This window comes from Melitaea cinxia, chromosome 12, assembly GCF_905220565.1.
Source record: "Melitaea cinxia chromosome 12, ilMelCinx1.1, whole genome shotgun sequence".
In the NCBI taxonomy this organism is placed as follows: Eukaryota; Metazoa; Arthropoda; class Insecta; order Lepidoptera; family Nymphalidae; genus Melitaea; species Melitaea cinxia.
Genome location: NC_059405.1, coordinates 6,871,130 through 6,887,248, shown reverse-complemented (window position 1 = coordinate 6,887,248; position 16,119 = coordinate 6,871,130). Strand labels below are relative to the sequence as shown.

The following is a 16,119-nucleotide window of genomic DNA, read 5'->3' as shown; positions in this document are numbered from 1 at the left end:
TGAAAAGTATTATGAAAAGAAAATTGATCCGCTAAAAGCCCTAAGGGAGAAATTGCAATGCCTTGTAAGCGGCATTAATGAAGCGAGTGTATGGGGAGTAAATTCTGTCATCGAAATAAAAATAGATAAAGTGTCCTCGATAGAAGCGAGATCTCTGTCGGTGTGAGATGTCAATTTTCAGTAAATCGGCGGGTAGGTGACAGTAAGTGGCGACGCGGTTGGTTTGAGATGCGTCAAAGTGACAGCGTTTTATTAATTGAAAACTTTCGGTACACTATATTCATTTTTCAAAAATAATAAAACGTGTTAATATATTTTTTATTAATTTACTGTAGCATTGTTCTTTATTTTTTAATAATTAAAAGTTGTTTCGAGATTAGAATAATGATAATTGATATTTTTATATCGAGATATTTTTATAACACTGATTTATTCGCTGTGTGGCTACGGTAGTAAAGAATATAGCCACCCCTTTCTTCCCGTGGGTATCGTAAGAGGCGACTAAGGGATAACACAGTTCCACTACCACCTTGGAACTTAAAAAGTCGACCGGTGGCGGGATAACCATCCAACTGCTGGCAATGAAATACACAGGCCGAAGACGGGCAGCAGCATCTTCGGTGTAACAAAGCCAGCCCTGCGGTCACCAACCCGCCTGCCCAGTGTGACTATGAGCAAAACACACGAGTGAGCCATTTTTGGCACGAACTTGTTGAGGCCCATGTCCAGCAGTGGACTGTGATAGGCTGAAAGGATTTATTATTTTGAATATTATAAAAAAAAATAACGTGGAGTAACAAAATGAAAAAAAAAGTAACTATAAATTCTAACAGAAATATTATATATTTTAAATAAACATATTTTACATTTTTAGTCTTCCCGAGAAGCAATGAATTCAGAAAACGCATACGATACATTAGAAAACAATTTTATATTTTAACAAACTTTAAATCGCTATTTCTTCGGCAAGACCTTAACATCCGGTATCCGCAGTACCCCTTCACTTGCACACATCGCCCCTTGAATTTTTATATTCAGACGCTGAATTTACGTTTTCGAATTTCAAACTAAAATACGTGATCAGGGTAAAGCTTGTATCCTTCGAATACTTCATGTCACATTTAACCGCACAAGAGTATGTAGTTCTCTTTTTTTCTATACATATACATATATTGCATATGCGATTTGCATGTGATATTTTTATTACAGGGTTATTTATGCTTTTGGCTATTATTGTTCTTGTGTGAATTTGTACTTGCTGTTTTTGGGCCAGATGCTGATACGGATCGTCGTTTTAAAAAAAAATCTAAAATATGAATATAACACTGTGAAGAAAAAAACATAATACTGTGAAGACTTCTCAAAATTCGTGGTCTTCTTAATTCATCCTAATATTTTACGTACAAATTTAAAAACAACACAACACAGTGCACTGTTAAACTGTTAATTGTTTTTGCTGCACTGTTTATCACATAAATTGTATCTATTTTTTTCTCTGTAAATAAATAAATAAATAAATAGGTGTTTTTTGTGGCACACAATCCTTATTTTGAATCGTACTTTACTAAATAATTTTAATTTACGCTTCAGCCTGTAATATCCCACTACTGGACATAGGCCTCTTTCCCCGTGTAGGAGAAGGATCAGAGCTTAATCCACCACGCTGCTCCAATGCGGGTTGGCGGATATATTCCCTACTATGAGTAACGATCGCTATCAGGTGTACATGATAACAACCGGGACCGACGGCTTAACGTGCTCTCCGAGGCACGGTGGGGAGACCCACAAGAACTGCACAAACACCCAGACCACGGCAAACACCTGTATGACCAATACAAATATTTGTCAGGTGCGGGGATCGAACCCGCAACCGCCAGTGCAACCGACACAATCCAAGGCTGTGACCGTTGCGCCAACGCGGCGTCTTTATTTATATATTTTTTTTGTATATGACTAAATATACAAAGTGTCATAAAACTTTAAAATTTGTTAAATATCCATATATTTATTGAGGAAAAAAAAATCATGGTTGTTCAAAAGTACATGCAAAATACACACTTTAACTTTATAGCTATTTCATTCAAAACGTACAACGTGAAATGTGCGCTCGTACAATCAACGTTATGGCTAGCCCGTTTAAATTATCCGCTACTGCGGCATTTTTATGGCACACTCATAGATTTCTGATTGTACCCGAGTCGAGTTATTGTGAATTTCTTCACAATACCCTCGGGAACTATCGAGTTTTACGATAAATTCGAGCGGACAGCGCGTGACGGTGAGGCCAAATTATGCCTCGCGATAAAACTCTCGTGCCTCCAGTTGTTCGGGAACTTTCAACTGGGGCATGCTCGTACTATTTTCTATTCATTATTATCGGATTACAGGCGAGTCGATATTCGAGATTCGAGGCGCCCGCCTTTGGTCGGTTCGCACGAACTCTCCGATATTGCTATATGGACTCTGCTTCTAAATCTCACGTGCGCTACAGATTATTCTTCTTCGCTTTTGTTACTTATAATGGTTCGGAGCTATTCGAAAACTTATATCGATACTTTGTCTTTCTTATCGTAAACAGTACCACAAAGTAAATATTTCTATTTTAGCCGTAATAGCAATAACAAATGTTTCTTTTAAGTTCTCAATAACTGTTAAATTATATCTATATTTTATATCATTATATCTATCTGTCTGCGTATTTTAATCTTCATTGTAAGTAGTCAATATATTTTTATTGTTTTTTCTCCACAAGACACCAGCGCTGTATCTTCGCAATCTGACCACTGTAAATAAGACGTAGCACGACGTCGTCGGATAGCCTATGTTTCATCCATAAATCTCGTTAATGAGGGACTCTGATCGTACCCGGATTAGATTGTGTATATACTAGAACTTTGATACCTGAAACGTTGCTTCAAGCAGGTCTATGTACGTAAAGTTTACGTTAAGTTCGACGTTTGAAATAAAATACCAGCGTTTTATTCCCATGTAAGATTAATCGTTAATATATATTTGAAACATGCAATATTAACTGTTTTTTTTATTGTAGTTGTGATGATAGTAGGAATAGTAATGGTAATTCTTAAAGTTAAATACAATACAATGAAATTCTGAAACACTCACGGCCGACGTAGAATTCATTAAAAATTATCGTTTTATAAAATAATGAGCACACATCGTATCTCATGATGGCTCTGAAATAATGCATTTAATACGAAACTGTAGTGCTCTCATTGAATTTCATTATTTTAATTGAAGGTATTTTAATGCAGTAATTAATTGTAACGCCGGCGTTCAATTTCTCTTTACGTTTATCTTTGCTACATTAGCGGAAGATTTTCTTTAATTAAACTAATAGTTACCTATCTAAATTTTATACGAACGGAGATTATTTATTTTTATCTATATTCGATCAAATAACGAGTATATTCAAGGGGTCCTTTGATAAAAGTGTCCTCTACGAGCGAAGTTCTCTACAATAGAACAAATAATAATAACATTAGTAATAAATTGTTATAAAAACATTGAATCTTTTCGATCCTTTATTATCATGAGATTATCTCTCTTTGAACTGAAATAGAAATACGAGGATCTCGGTTACTATAACAACGGAGACTTATAAAGTCCCGATATCAAACGAACAAGCGTCGTATCAAAGATACAAACTCGATGTCAGTCGGAATGTACTTAAGGTAGGCCACCAATAGTAATCCAACTAAGGGAAAAGGATTACACGTGAAAGCCTAATGCCTCTCTAAACCAACGTTATTTGATCCCATCGCGTCTTAACGTGCTTATGAGCTTCGTTTGCAAATTATTGTTCGTACAACAATGAATATTCAGAATATGAAGCTCGAGTGTGCGTATTTACTTTTCGTTTCTTGCCAGGATGTAAGCCGTTATGTTTGGTGAGCGAGAATGTAATATATTTTTGAATGGCTCGATTCGTTTTGTGTTTTGCTCTCGTATTTATGAATTAAATGGGAAAATTAAAAATGAAATTAAATATTTTTAAGTTGAATAGTTTTTCGCTCCAAACAATATGCTTACATGTTAATAACGTTGGCCTGATTGATTAAATTACGGAAAATGCGAAATTATTTTCGAAAATTTTATTTTAAGCATGTGAAACTGGGAATGAAAGCTAAGTCACGACTACTAAACTTTATTTTTAAGTTTTGTTTTTTTTTTTTTAAAACAAAAATCTTGTGACAAATTTGGACTAATTATGTGTTACTATTCTTAATTGCTAATGATATTAGATAATAAGTATATATATTGTTATTCTTACACAAATTTAAAAGTTGAACAAGGTAAGAGAATATCTCATCATTAAGTTGTAATTCACGTAGTCAGAGATTAATAACACTCATTTGACTGTCATGTACAAGCATGTTGTAACTAAAAGTCAGACAGTTCGTATTCTAAATAATCTGCTTTCAGAAAAACTCTCGACGTCTTTTAAATAACATACGTGTCGTTTTTATGTTCCCGAGTTGTGTTTTTGTTTTATGTAAACATTTTCGAACTCAAATAAAGTTTTATTGTCATCGTCTTTGCAAACTTAAAACTGCTTACCTATGTTTAAGTACATTTTTGACGCAGTGTAGGCAAGATTTAAGCAAAGATTGAGACACGAACAGATTAGCGAATGTATGAAATTATCTATATTTGTATTAAAGTTACATCATATTATAGGGACTATTCCGCAGATTTACGAAACCGCGTCTAGATTAACCATCCCTACAATACATCACTCTACTCATTCAGGTACCTTTTGTAAATTTCCTGTACAATACCGAAAATAAGAATGATATTCAAATATTTTAACAGTATGTTATGTAGCGTACCCATTGGCAGTGGATGTGTGTAATATTTCCATAAGCTGTGGGAAATAAATATTAACTCACTTGCAAATATCAATAATCAAGCCAACAAAGTTTCCACTTAAAACTATGAACAAATAAATTAGACAATACAATAACTATAATTTATACAAACTACACAATACAATAAAATATAGATGTACTCAGGACGTATATATAACATTAAAAAAAAAAACAAAGACAAATATACATTATACAAATCGAACACTACTACACTATATTTCGATTAGTTTTATTTTTCCCTTTCAAAAAGTATTTGTACTCATTGAACCCACTGCTGAACAAGTCGATGTCATTATACCGGTCGTCATATACTTTACATGACCTTGCGAGAAATGAGTTGCCACAATACCTTGTCCGAGTGACAGAGGGGGATCCGGGAGATCCGGATCAATCGGCTGAACTCCTAGCAAACACGTTCTACCCGATGGACTCTGTGACAACCGAAACTGCCTATCACAAACAGGTCAGAGAGGCCGTAGAATACAGAACTCCTGCGGAGCTACAAGACCTTTCGGATGATGATCCACCTTTTACAGCTGCCGAGCTGGAACAAGTTCTCTTGAACCAAAATCCAAAGAAAGCTCCAGGTCCGGATGGACTAACATCTGACATATGCAGGGTGGCAATAAACTGCGATGTAAGGTTGTTTTTAGCATTGGCAAATAAATGTCTATCGCTGTCTCACTTCCCCAAGCAGTGGAAAGTCGCCCACGTATGCATTCTCCGCAAACCAGCCAAGGAAGACTACACCCACCCGAAGTCCTACAGACCTATCGGACTCCTGTCGATACTCGGAAAGACAGTCGAGAAAATGTTAATAGGTAGACTTCAGTGGAGACTATTCCCTACGCTGCACCGCAGCCAGTATGGATTCATGCCACAAAAGGGAACGGAGGACGCCCTCTACGACTTAGTCGGGCATATCAGGAGGGAAATTAAATTAAAAAAGATAGTACTTCTGGTATCGCTCGATATAGAGGGCGCCTTCGATAACGCATGGTGGCCAGCTCTCAAGAAACAGCTAGTAGAAAAACATTGCCCGAGGAACCTATACGCCTTGGTCGACTCATATCTGAAGGACCGAAGAGTCATAGTAAACTATGCCAGAGCATCCTGTGAGAGGGAAACCACGAAGGGATGTGTCCAGGGATCCATAGGTGGACCGACCTTCTGGAACCTTATCCTGGATTCGCTTCTGAGAGAGGTACAAAGCATGGGAGTGTACTGCCAAGCCTTTGCGTACGATGTGGTCCTCGTTTTCTCGAGCCAGAAAACCAGCAACCTGCAAGCTTCGGCTGAAACCACCTTAGCGGCCGTACAGGACTGGGGTAAACGTAATAAATTGAACTTCGCACCGCATAAAACCAATGCGATGGTAATGACCAAGAAGCTAAAATACGATACCCCCATAGTCCACATGTCCGGCACACCTTTTAACGAATTTATTTTGTATTCCTTCAATTATGTCTATGTATTTCTTATATTGAGGATTCCAAACGGTAGATGCGTATTCCAAATTTGATCTAACATATGCATTATACAGGAGGATTAAGGTCTGAGCATTTTTAAAAACCATCCCTTGCCTAAATATAAAGCCCAACATTCTATACGACTTGGTTGTTATCTTGTCTATATGCTGGTCAAAAATGAGCTTGCTATCCAACTGAACTCCCAGATCCCTTACCTCCGTAACTCTTTTTAAACTGGCGTTAGAGATTGAGTAATTATACAAGATATGTTCTCTCTTTCTCGAAAATGTAATTGTACAACATTTTTCTAAATTCAAATACAAGCTATTAAATCTACAGTATTGTTCAAGTCTATTTAAATCATCCTGCAATTCATCACAATCTTTTTTATTCTTTATAATTTTAAAATTTTTTGTATCATCCGCATATAATATTACATTTAAATTCAAAAAGCACTTATCAATGTCATTAACAAATACATTAAATAGTAGAGGTCCTAAATGTGAGCCCTGTGGTACTCCAGAAGTAATTGGAACAAACGAAGAGGTGTAACCCTTAATCGCCACAGCCTGTGACCGATCACGCAGATAAGATATCAGCCACCTAAGTAAATTCAATTCAAAGTTTATATTATTAATAACAGCTATATTTTAAAGTTACGGACTTATAAAAAAGTATTTCAAGTGCTCAAACACGTTAAACCGGCTGATACATTTAATAATAGAATCACAATGTCACGAAGACACCGTTGACACGGTAAAACCTGCAAATTGTCACATTTGTTTTGAATAATTTGCGCGTGTGTCTCTAAATTATTTTTGCAGTACTTTTGATTTTTATAAGTGATATATTTCTCTGTTGGTATCTTTTATTTTCATTTTTACTTCCTCATTTGTTCGTACATATAAATTGGTATTTATAACCGCCATAACTATAGAATACTTAAAGTTTTCGAAGGTGGTTCATGTTTTTTCTCCGTATAAGGCTTCGTTTCTCGACACTGAAAAAGAAGAATTTTGTGAATAATCAATGAGGGTTTCACTTCGGGACTGCGATGCGTGAGATGCAATAGTTTTTGCTAATCATAGAACAAAGGGTACAATAGAATATGTATCTACTCTGTAATCGAAACAATAGCTCTAGAGATAAAACTACAGCGTTAAATGTTGAAATTAATAGTTTCATTCCGCAGTCACGTAATGTGATGGTATGTCTGTGTTTGTGTGTTATTTAGTGATGTGACTGTGGTTGTATTATCATAAATGGTATTTGTGATGAAAGTACATATAATATATCAAACTTTATTCAGTAAATTAATAGTATACGCACGGGTCGGCCGTGTCACCAGCGCCTAATCATCGACGGTCGCGGGTTTGATTCCTGCTCGGAATAAATTCTACAAATATTTTTTTCTGGTCTGGTTATTAGTACTTGTGAGTCTCCCTAGCGTACCATGGAGAGCACGTTAAGCTGTCGGTCCCGATTGTCATCATTTACACCTGATAGCGATCGTTACTCATATTAGCGAATATACCCGAATAGAAATTTTTTCGTGTTCCTTAGAAGGACCGGACCGGGTATGCCTGATCTGGACCGGGTAAGGTATGTAACGCAGAAGTTTTGTCTGAACGTGATCAGGATGAGATGAGATTTCCTGATCGGGTCCAGATCAGAAAATATCATCTCATCCTGATCAGTCGGTTCGATCCGGTCCTTTTAAAAAACACGAATGTATTTCTTGAAAAAAAAAAGCGAATTGAGATTATAAATATGTTACTTGACATAATTATTATGATATTTTTTTCCGTTTATTTTTTCTAATGTATTATTTATTTATTTTTTTACTTAAAATATCAATTATTTTTGTTTTTTTTTATATTATTAATTATTATTATTAATTAAATTTTATTTATTAACATCTAATAATTAACTACTAATTAACTACTTCCTACTACTTACGACTGCTCCACTGTGTAGAAATGGACTGTCCTGATAACTGTATATATACTAAGTGCGCTTAAAAGCATTGATAGCGCGATTCAGGCTCAGTTCGCGTAATTTCTTTCAGGCTATCCTGATCTGGACCGGACCGGGTCCTGATCGAGTATGCCTTACCATACTTGATTATATTTTACACCAGGCTGTCCTTATCTGGACCGAACTGGGTCCTGATCCAGTATGCCTTACCATACTTGATTATATTTTACATCAGGATATCCTTGTCTGGACCAGACCTGGTCCTGATAGAGCTTGCCGGATCTGGCATGCCTCATTCTATCCTGATCCGGTCCAGATACATGATCTGGTTGAGCTTGACCTTTTTTCTAGTCAGGATATATGCCAACCCACATTGGAGCATCGTAAGCTCTGATCCTTCTCCTATAAGGAAAAGGAGGCCTACGTTCAGCAGTGGGATATTGCAGCTTGAAGTATGTTAATTTTATTTTATTTTTATTTATACTTTATTTTACACACAACCACCCACAATAATACACTTTAAACATAATTTTAAGGTTGGTATACAGATTGTATAGTACAATGAGCGAACTTAAGTCTATTGAAGGAATGTCTATTCCTTCTATACAACCCAAGTTTTATCAATTTATTTGCGTCACCTAGTCTTATGAAACTTCTTTAATACCATTTCTGTTTTATTTCTGTTCCGAGTCTCAGGTAGCGTCACATAGCGATGGGCGAGCGGTTTTTTTTTTCGGCTACACGCTGAATTGTCACTCTGTGAATATGTTTCGGCCCTTATAAGACCTTTGATATGAATAAATAGAGCGGTATACGTATAATGTATGAGACCAGATAATATTTGGTATGTTAAGAATTTACTGGTATGACCTGTTATTTTTACTATTAAATAAGTGTTTGTTCCATTACTTACAAGTATGTCAGAAATACTTATTTCTGTTAATGCTTGGTTGCGTTGATTATGCAAACGGTTTTAAATATATCAAAAGAAAATTTATATGTAGGAACTTGGTGTCCGAAAATTAATCTGTCCTTAGCTTTTTTGGAAAAATAAAAATTCTTTAAATACTTCATAATAATACTTTTCTTCTTTTTTTTATTTCCATACAAGATTTCTGTTTGAGTTTTTTCTTCGTTTTATTTTGGTTATCAGTAAAAGATTACCGTGATGGTAAATTACTTTTGCTTTACTTCACACGTGTGCTCGTACTTATAATATAATTACAACAGTACGAAATGAAGCCTGGGTTGAGGGTAGCTGTAGGGTACCTACATAGAAGACTAGTCACACTATGTCCATAGGTGAAGTTAAGAAAATATTTTTTTACGTTATACACTGTAATTTATTAAAGTGAAAATGAATTGCTACATTTGTTGCTAAGCACAAAACTCGAAAACGGCTCGATCGATATAGTTCGTTTTTTTACTAATTTTCTAAGTATGTATATAATCACCGTTCTGATATAAAGGTGCGTTAAGTCGCCCAAAACACCGACTGTTTGCGGGTTCTATTCCCGCTCGGGATAGATATTTGTATTTGTACAAATATTTCGTTCCGGTTTGGACGTCTGTCCTTGTGGGTGTGTAGTGCCTCGGAGAGCACAATAAGCCGGTCCCGGTTGTTACAATAAGTAACTGATAGCAATCATTACTTATAGTAGGGAACATATCCTCCAACCCACAGCGGAGCAGTGTGGTAGATTAAAGTTAAATTCTCTTACGTGGAAAAAGAGACTTAAGACCAGCAGTGGTTGCATGGAGCATGTTACAGGTTGAATCGATATTTTATATTCTTATGGAACGATAAAATAAGAAAATTGCGCAGAAAATTCAAAAAATTCAGAAAAAATAACGATTCAAACGTGAAATTTCGCAAGTTGACACGAAAACTTCATTTGGGTCAGTTAGTTTTAAATAGTACAAACATTTGGAATATTTGATATCATAGTCGATAGAATAAAAAAATGAGATATACAATTTAGCATATATATTATCTATCTTTTATCTTTATAATTATGTAGATAATAAAACAAATAATTTATTTTCAATTTGTTTAAGAAGTTTAAAAAGAATCAAAATTTCAATCAAATTCTGAATATATCATAACTTTCGATGCAATCCAATAGATCTTTCTCTTATTAATATGAGAAAAACTATGAAATAAAATGACAATTTAAACTTTTAAAGAAGAATCTCACAACTCGTTTGTTATCACTCTTCAGATACATTGAAAGATAAAATAAAAGAGCAAACTCACCGAGCGAAACTGTGTTACACTTTTAAAAGAAATAATTCCGTCATTGATACAAAAGGTGTCAGCCGGCTGTAGAATAAACGCAAAGATATGGCGTCCATTGTCCCAACAAATCAGCGACAACAATCTGCCCGAGATCGGGTGTATCAGAATCTTATCCGGGACCGGACCGGGACGTCTCGTCCGGACGTCCTGCGATGTCTGCCAGGATTATCATGTCGTATACACCGTAAATGTTTTTCCTTGTTTGCTATTAAATGTGAGATAAAAATGTAACGTTTCAGTTAATATTTTGGAAATTTTCAGATTCATATTTTATTTTGTAGATTGTTTTGTGCTCACTTTATGTCAATATAAAAATTATATCCCTACAACTTGGTATAAAAATAGAATAGTTATATTATCAAAAGATGCCGTACCTTAAAGTCGACTGTATTATTTGTAATCAAGTTATTTTAATTTTTAATGATATCCTAGGTTTTAATTATTTTAACTATGAGTCCAAAAATATATAATAAGATAAAACATATGTGTTTATAAACATGGTTGTTGTAGAAAGACAAAGGAAAAAAAGATTGTGAAGTTTCTGATCACAATCTCCAAATTTGTGTAAAATCGATAAACAGAAATTTTTTACTTGTATAAGATTCATTGCTGTGTGGCTGGTGTGGTGTGTGGTGGTGCCTCTCTTACCGAGGATGTTGTAAGAGGCGACTAAGGGATAACACAGTTCCACTACTACAGTGGAACTTAAAAAGCCGATTGATGGTGAGATAACCATCCAACTGCTGGCTTTGAAATACACAGGCCAAAGATGAGCAGCAGCGTCTTCGGTGCGACAAAGCCAGCCTTGCGGTCGCCAACTCGCCTTCCCAGCGTGGTGACTATGGGCAAAACACATGAGTTCACGCCATTTTTGGCACGAACTTGTGGAGGCCTATGTCCAGCAGTGGACTGTATCAGGCTGAAGGGATAAGATTCATTGAGTCTGCAGTTCACGTTAGTATAAACCTGAATTTCATATAAATTGAGTACCAGCTGTATGACTTGAGTTTCTTTGTTCAGAATACCTAGAATTGCTTTGGCAACTGCTTTACCTTAGAGATGATGTGATTCTGAAATTAAAATTTGATGTGATGTCAATACCTAAAAGTTGTTTTTCATGTGTTCGCTATTCCTGGTTGGCGTCCTTAGAACAGAAGGGATTAAAATAAATATAAAATAAAAACGGTACTTGTTACAGTGAACGTGTAAATTGTGCATTTTTTAGCATTAGCCTATGTGGCGGTATAATATGTGTAATTTAATTGTAGTATTATAAAGAATCTAATCAAACTACATCTCTTATTGAACAAAGGAAACTATATAATTGAATAAATTTTCAGTATATTAAACAAAAAAAGCAAATGTTTAGTTCAAACCAATACTCTCCAGCTCGATATACTTACTAAAGATTTTTTAAAGATATTGTTATGAGCTGATGTCACCAAAATGGCGGGTGAGCCCATTAGCAATTACCGGGACTTGTAACCATTTTACCAACCAATTAATGTATCGCCAAAAAGAACATTGGTAATAAGAGCTATTAGGTCAGTATAGAGTTCACCAAGTTCTAGAACATACACACACGGTCTTTTGTTCCTATGGTAAACAACTTTATACTTGTGTTATAGGCAACAGTCGGCTGATATAGCTACATTTTTTTTTTCGATAAATACATGTGTATATTTATAATATTTAGGAGTATTTCAAAATTACGTTTTCATAAATCAGGCAAATTTAAGCGGAGTATAATGAATAAATCATCCGGTATCTGTCCCGTGATCACGTCTACGGTCTAGAAGTTGTCGGACGAAAGGCGAGCGGTCCACGGAAATTAGCGAGTGCGCGATGCGATAGCGCTGTATAATTAGACTTGGTGCAAGTTATAAGCGTTATTTTCATTTTGTCTTTTAAAATATACATATAACTATACGCCTTACACTCAACGGACCTCAACTCAACTAGGATTGTACTCCTGTGCCGGGAATCCAAAAAGAAACAATACAGAGTCAGAAACCTCCAGACCACGGCAAACGTCTGTATGGTCAATATAAATAAATATATGCCATGTGCGGAGATCGAAATGGCAACCGCCAGCGCCATAAGAGAGCGCTGTAATCGTTGCGCTAACGCGTCGTCAAAATACCTAAGACTTTAAATAAAGTCACGTTTAAACTCATCTGACACAATTCTCAGCAGAGCAAGTTTGCTTTATGAACAAGAAGATAGTAAATATGTTTATTGTACATACTGCGAAGTTGACGGCATCTGATAATCACCACCTACGATTCGGCTGCATATTTGCCTATGAATTTAGTACTTTAATTGTATCCTATGTATTGCACATAGAAAAACTTGATGTAGCAATTTTAGCACATGCCTTAAACGTACGAAATATATAAGTACCTACTACAATTATACAAATATCAAATATAAAGTAATGTATAAAGTTCTATACTTCGCCGTATATTTATGACTTGAGTACGCTTTATCGCTCAAGTCGCGTGGTCGTGCATTTCTCCTCCTAATTATAAGCACCCTGTCTAGAATTCTTAAGAACGCTCGATTATTGCTTATTTTTAATTATCTTATTGCTTTTGTACATTACAAAGATTTAATTCACTAACTCTGTAGTTAGGTTTTATATGTCCGTTTTTTTTTGTCATGTCGTACAGGTACTATATATGTATATTTTTTCACACCTTTTATATTTCGAATTTTTAATAATCTATTGAAGTCCATACTGTTGGTTCGTCTGATGCTTGTTAATTTAAATAAATAATATATTCCAAAAGCGTGTAAAAGCAAGTATTTATCTCAAAATTGAAATCCTTTTCAGGTGTTACACGACAACGCAGTAAAATTAATGACTAATAAGAACAAACAATAGGCTAATACAGCTCCAAAGGCACACCCACAAGTAATCAGACGTTTTCCTTTTAACCATTCGTGCATACTGCAACAGTTTCTGGCTATCATTTCCTGCTATTATCGGTTGGTTACGCAGTGAGACTGGCCCTTAACTAATGTCTCCTTTTGTGATCGCGAGCCCGGCTTAATCAGTTGTTTATATTATTGCTAGCGACTGCGCGATTTAATCGTTACCTTACCGTTTCTCATTGTGTCTCTAAAAGTGGTGGATTTCCACGACCCAGAGCCACGCGAGAGATGGAAAATGTATTGGGGACCTGCTTATATTTGTTTAGGATTAGGATATGCAGCTATTTGTCGCTTTAAATTGTAAACAAAAGCTGCGTCACCACAAACTTGTTTGTATTATTGTACATGTGCGATAACGTGCTGACGAGCACCGTAGCCGGGGTTGCGTTGTTGGCGGTGGACAGACAAAGTGTCCTTTGACGCGATATCGAAGAGACAAATTGTTCGACATCAGATATTCGACTATGATAACGCTATACGAAGCGTTTTCCTTTGTGCCTGGAATTATTGTTTCCTAGGAACAATCCTTTGTTCGTTCTTAAGCCAAATATTAGCGCGATAACGTTTTTGTCATAACAAAATATTTAATATTGTGAAATAATATTATCGTCATTGTATCATTTAGCCACTGTAAACAAAATGAATTATTTTAAAATAATTTGTTAGGAAATGGGTCTCAATTTAAATTTTGTATACACGAGTAAGGTTTTACTAAATATATATTCCTGAATAAACAAGAAAAGTATGTTAGTCAATAAAATGTACCCTAGGGTCGCTCAAAGACCACTTTGCTCCACATGTTACAATATTTACCGTAGGTACCCTAATCCATTTTCGTGGGTCTGAATGTATAAAGATATATTTTACTTTCTGTTTAAATATATAAATCAAACGATGTTACAAGGACTCCTAATTTATGCGAAATACAACTTAATACCTTAAATATAATTAAACTTAATATAATTCCTCTAGTAAATTTGAGCTTGTTTTATTTCTTTACATTATTTCAAATTTATCCTTTAAAATATTGGAATTTGAAATTTAAACTTGATTTATTTCAAGATAGCTATTAACTTACTTAGAGTGAAAACTAGTTATAATTTTATTATTGGGCAAATATCTAATGACGATAAAGGTTTATCTGCAACCCACGAGTAATTTATGTGCATTGGTTAATTTTTAGACCAATGAGCGTCGTGGCAAAATTTATCGTCATTTTACAATTTAAAACTTAAAAAATAAATTATTATTTTTGTATTTTTTTTTTTTTTTTTGTAACTTCTGCAGAGAAGAATCGGCAAGAAACTCCGCAGTTACTCTTTTGAAAAATAATATATAAACCGTGTTTTAGTACAAAATTAGTAACATGTGGCATGAAATACAGCGTCACTAAGTCCACACATCTTTATCAACTATGTAATCCTGTACCAACTAATAAGCTTTGTCTATTATTTTTTTTTAAATAAAAACTTTATATTAATGATGAGACAATTCCAAAATTGTTTGTGCGATTTTATTATACATGCGAATACCATATCCCAGAAAGGAGACGTTTACTTTGCGTAGTCGGAAACTTACAATTTTGTTATTCCTTCTCGTGTTTACAATGTGATTATTACTATTTATTTTAAAACAATGAATAATCTGGTACATAGTATTGTTATAAATATATTGCGACGCAATTGTTAATATGTCTACCTTTTGAAAAACATCCCGTAGGGAGACTCGAGCTCCAAGATCGTAAATGCCGCGAATAGTCTAAACAATGTTATTGCATCTTTAAGCATTAGACGAACAAATGTACTTTCAAATATTGTTGGTAATTGTGAAAAAAACTGCATGATTAGTTTTGAAAATCACTTTTTGAATTATTCTTGCACATGTGTTTAAGCGATTATCGAAAATAGCCTCGTAGGTCACCTATCAGACATGTAACGATTCGTCGATATAAAATGAGCTAGTTGAACGTCCGCCATTCGTTAGTTAATTAAACACGATAGGGGGTTGTCGCGATCGTAGCGATTAATGACATCAATTAACCTAATCAACTGTTAGCAGATTTACGTGCGTCGATGCTACGGCGACGTGACCCACTACCGTTGCGATTAAACGAATATTTACTACATTTTATTTGCTTAAACATAAACCTTGTTTTATAAGCACAGTAAAATCCCCCCGCCTTGTTATTTAATTGGAGCTTTATGCATTAAGCTAGCGTATTAGTAAACTCGCATGTGCTATTCCAAATATTTATATGCATAGGACCAATTTCAAGATACGAAAGATTTTTCTTGTTATTATGCTTAAACGTTGATATGAATTAGAAAATCAGTATAATCATGTGGACAAAAAGTAATATTTAAAAAAATGGATGCGGTGCTTTCGTGATGAAGGTAATCATATCAAGGAAACTTGAATGTGCCGATAATTCAGCGGTACGTATGATTATATTTTACTGCGATTGTCTGAAATTGATGAATAATAAGATGTTTAAGGAATTGCTCGCTTATCAACAGATATGACAGAGGGATTACTGATAGAATCGTAT

At 35.0% G+C, this 16,119-nt stretch overlaps 2 long non-coding RNA genes across 2 annotated transcripts in view; one reads left to right on the top strand and one right to left on the bottom strand.

Annotated features, from left to right (window-relative positions):
• Window positions 1-1,336: 1,336 nt before the first annotated feature.
• The window catches only part of LOC123658347, a 16,956-nt gene continuing 2,173 nt past the window's right edge, over window positions 1,337-16,119 (bottom strand). The window contains exons 2-4 of the long non-coding RNA XR_006743859.1: window positions 10,506-10,513; window positions 3,462-3,471; window positions 1,337-1,347 (exon numbers count right to left, since the gene is read on the bottom strand). This is a non-coding gene — a long non-coding RNA (uncharacterized LOC123658347). The remainder of the gene's footprint in view (window positions 1,348-3,461; window positions 3,472-10,505; window positions 10,514-16,119) is intronic.
• Window positions 11,242-16,119, top strand: part of LOC123658348 — a 20,218-nt gene continuing 15,340 nt past the window's right edge. The window contains exons 1-2 of the long non-coding RNA XR_006743860.1: window positions 11,242-11,254; window positions 16,005-16,010. This is a non-coding gene — a long non-coding RNA (uncharacterized LOC123658348). The remainder of the gene's footprint in view (window positions 11,255-16,004; window positions 16,011-16,119) is intronic.